Raw genomic sequence first — 4,876 nt, forward strand, 5'->3', positions numbered from 1 at the left:
TGTGTTGTGTTATGTGAGACACTTTTATTATATTTTATAGCACTTGGTGCCAGGCAGCCACATTTTTAACAATGATTTAAGTCTTTTTAAGGAAATAGTTCAACAATTCTGCATAATACTATTTTTTTTTCTTTTCTGATAGTGACAAGATTAATATCAATCTCATGTCTGTGCATTAAGCTGGAGTCGGGATGTGGTTAGCTTAGCATGAATAAAAGAAGCGGAAGGAAACTGCCTACATCTGATCCAACCCCTAGAATTAGCTCACTAACTGAAAAGTTGGGTCTTCATTTTTTACAGTTAACCATGCATACACAAAAACAAGCAGCTACCTGATATTTTCATCAGTGTTGGGCAAGTTATTTGGAAATGTAATAAGTTAACCTTCTGGTAAAAGAATGCTGATTGGAAAAGTCAATGCAGGGACAACAGATTGTACAAATTCGGTAGAATGACGCATATAGCTGTAAGATAAGATGTTAAGACATCTTGATATCAGATTGATGATTAATTAATTCAAATTAAACCAGTGTCTAATATTTTTGAAGGGATTATGTTTCATTCATAACTTTAAATGATAAACAGTTTGTTCCTAAACCAGTGGAACAAAAGTCCATTAAGATTCCTTCTTGTAGGGTCGTGCACTATTTTAGTGCTTTTCTGAAATGATTTCTCAGAATTTGTTGGGTTTTTTTTACATTTTCTTACATAAAATTAACTTCTCCAACATTCAGGTGCTGTAATCCATGTTATCACAATGTGACTACACTTATTTGCAGTTGCTGTGGAAGTCACCATGTGTTGTAAAGGTAGAGGGAAAACACACAGCTCACATTAATAAATGTTGAGGACGCTCGTGGAAACAGTTTGGTCTGTCCATTGGATTGGGGATGGTAACCGGACGTGAGGCTAGAGGTGGCGTATCCAGGACATTTTTCCTGGGGTGGCCAAGATGGGACACAAAGCTTATGTGGGGTGGCCATGGCATAGCGAAGTTTAATAACACGTACGCAGCCGACCGTGGTTCGAATCCCGGCCAGACGTCCTTTGCTGCATGTCACATCCCCTCTCTCTCCCATGATTTCCTGTCTCGTAACTGTCAAATAAGGTGTCTATGCTGGTAAGAAAATATTTTTAAAATCAGGAATCTCTGGTTATTTTAACATGTATGTTTTTAATCAGTAATTATGTTCAGGATAGGGTACAAATTTTCTAAGAGCCATTTCCTTGGAGTTGATTAAAGTCCTCATCTCTTCATAAGTTAGATTAGGGTAGCAAAATTCAACTGCTCTTAACTCATCCTATAGAATAACATTAATCAGTCATCAGCTCATCATCTGTGCACCTGTATTGTTACCTGTGTTTGCTTTACTAATTGAGGCGCCATCTTGTGGTTACATAAAAACACAGCAATCCAGGCAACAGAACAAACCAAAAACTTCCAATCAAAGCTTAATACTTAAAGATAGGCCTTATTAAAAAGTTTATCTGTAAGCAAAAGATAAACTAATCTTGTAAGGAAAAATGGTATCACTGGGTACATCAATTTTTGTGTTGATATGATTATCCCATGTAAATCAATTAAAAGTTTTGCTAACAATAAACCCTGGGTAACCAAGGAAATTAAAGCTGCTGTTAATAATAAGAAAAGAGCCTTTCTTAAGGGCGACAAGAATGAGCTCAAACTAGCACAGAAAAACCTAAAACGGGCCATCAGGCAGGGGAAGAGGAAGTATACGGACAGAGTGGCGAGCAAACTCCAGCAGGGAGACTCAAAAGGTTTATGGAAGGGCATGAAATTAATTACAGGTTATGGCCCTACCTCTGCTTAGTTACTGGTTGGAGGGTTGTGTGCTAATGAGGCAAACTGCTTTTTTACTAGGTTTGACAATACTGACTTCTCTGCCGAACGGAATGCAGTGTGCGCCACTATCTCTCAAAGGGGATTTGATAGTCATCTTAGCCCCCCTATTGCTATTACATCTGATGAGGTCTGCTCTGCACTGAAGAGGCTCAGGATAAATAAGGCTCCGGGCCCAGACAGGGTCTTACCACGAGCCCTGAAAATATGTGCCGAACAACTCTGTGATGTCCTACAGTTTATTTTCTCTCTTTCCCTCACTCAGTCTAAGATCCCTGTGATTTGGAAAACTTCATGTATTGTGCCAGTGCCTAAAAAATGCTCATGACATACAGGACTTTAGGCCAATAGCACTGACCTCTCAGCTTATGAAATGTTTTGAAAGAGTGGTCCTTGGGCATTTTAGTAAGCAGGTTTCTGCATACCAGGATCCATTACAGTTTGCGTATAAGAAAGGAGTTGGTGTGGATGATGCCTTACTTTATATGCTACACAGAGTGTACAGTCACCTGGAGAAAGCTGGTGCATCTGTAAGAATTTTATTTTTTGATTTTTCGAATGCTTTTAATACTATCCAGCCACACATTTTATATAAGAAATTACTCGATTGGAATATAAATAGCTGTACTGCCCAATGGGTTATGGACTACCTCACTTGTAGACCCCAGTTTGTGAAAATGGGTAATGGGGTATCTAAAACTATTTTAACAAATACAGGGGCACCACAAGGTACTGTTTTGTCTCCATTTTTATTTACTTTGTACACATCAGACTGTAGGTCAAGCTTGTTTTCTGACTGTCATCTACAAAAATTTTCTGATGACTCTGCACTTGTAGGTTACATCACTGGAGACAACCACACATCCTACTTAAGAGAAATAGACAGCTTCGTCAAATGGTGTGATAACCACCTTATTTTAAACTTAAACAAGACAAAAGAACTTGACATTGATTTTAGAAGGAAAAAGACACCAGTCACTCCGGTAGTTATCAAGAATGTGGTTATCGAGGTTGTCCCCCACTACAGATACCCATCCTTGTGGATAATAGGCTGGACTGGAAAGAGAACACCCATGCTATTTTCACAAAGGCCCAGTCCAGACTGTTTTTCCTCAGGAAGCTAATATCATTTGATGTTAGCAGGCCACTCTTGAATGTGTTTTTTCATAGTATTTTAGCTAGTGTGCTTTTTTATGCTGTTGTCTGCTGGGGGTGGGGGTTGAAGTCTGAGGACAGACACAGGATTAACAAAGTGATAAAAAAGGCAGGTTCTATCATTGATTTGCCTCCTGACTCCTTAGAGGTGGTCATGGAGAAGAGGGTGGGTAGGAAACTCTGGTGCATTCTGCACAATAAGGACCACCCACTCTATGTTTTTTTCCATGAACTGAAGAGTTCTTTTAGCAACAGACTGGTGATGCCAAGATGTTCCTCAGATAGATTCAGGAGGTCTTTTGTACCTGGTGCAGTGAAGTTTTTCAATGAACATTGTTGTTGATTGTTGTTGTTTTTCTGTTGTGTGCTATGCTAAGTAATGCATCGCATTGCACTTATTGTACTGCCTGAGTTGTCAATGCTTGTCATGTTGTAGTATTGTGTGTTGGATGTTGTACGTACAGAGTGACAATCAATTTCCCTTCAGAGGGATTAATAAAGTAAACCAACCAAACAAACAACCAAAAAACTGAAATATTTGTTGTTCTTTACATGCTTAGTTTATGTTATTATTTAGCTTAGATATAATTTGTTGGAGATACTGGAATTTGATATTTTTGGTTTGTTCTTTGCCAGGTGCATTTTTATTTAACCACAAGATGGTGCCTAAATTAGTAAAGCAAACATAGGTAACGATACAGGTGACACAGATGATGGCCTGATGACTGAATAATGTCATTATATAGGATGCCTTGTGATGTATGAAAATGTGCAAAAAGTGGTTTTCATCCCAGACAGTATTCATGTCCAGACATCAATAGGCTGAAGGTTCTGCCACACACACACACACACACACACACACACACATATATATATATATATATTTTACACACACAATCATACATACATACATACGTGTGTGTGTGTGTCTTTATGTATTATGCACATTTCATTTTTGTTCTTCTGTCTTTTACAACTGTTTTAACAATTGTTCTTGTGTAGTGATGTTTCAGACTGTTGTAATTGTATAACTGGTTTGACAAACAACTTGAATGTGAGCCTACATGGTAAATTCAAACTATCCAAGCATGACCTACCATCCTGTGCAGGGGGAGCTGACTGCTCTTCGTCACTACTGCTGTACCTAGGCTGCTGACTTGACTGGGCCTTTTCACTGCTGCTGGTAGAAGCTGCGGCTGGCTGTGACTCTATTCTTTTTTTGAAGAAGCAGCTCTGAATATCTCTGCTTTTCTTCATAGCTATTCTCTTAATATCCCTGGGGGGAAATGTAATTCAATCACTCACTCAATCAATCAATCAATCAATCAATCAATCAATCAATCAATCAATCAATCAGTCAGTCAATTCACTTTGAAGTATCAAACGTCATGCAGGATCATTGTCAAATTGGGTTAGAATCAGTGTGCAAAATACAGGATGTTCATGGGGCTCTGGAACCCCTTAAATAACAGCTTTGACTCCATTAAAATGTCAAAAAGAAAGGAGGTGTCAACAATGTGCCTAATTAGGTCTATTTATAGTATCTACAAAGGTTTACTTTTACATAACTACCGACATCTTCGATCACATTTAATAACACAATTAACACATATTGTATCTCAAGCATTTGTGGCATTTTGATGGAATTTGCTCTGCCTCTACCTATTTAACATCTAAAACATGTGAACTGTGAAGATGAGCTAATTGATACAAACAAAAAGTCCTTTATCTCCAAGAGAAAAAAGTCTTTAAACAGCCCTTAAATCACAGAGCAAATAAATAAATCACAGCTTGTTCTTGTGTTGTAGCTACTTAAATCTAGACTGTCACACTATATTTCACACACTGGTTGGTCAAAAA

The sequence above is a fragment of the Pagrus pagrus genome (assembly GCF_965226575.1).
Source record: "Pagrus pagrus genome assembly, chromosome: 19".
NCBI lineage: Eukaryota > Metazoa > Chordata > Actinopteri > Spariformes > Sparidae > Pagrus > Pagrus pagrus.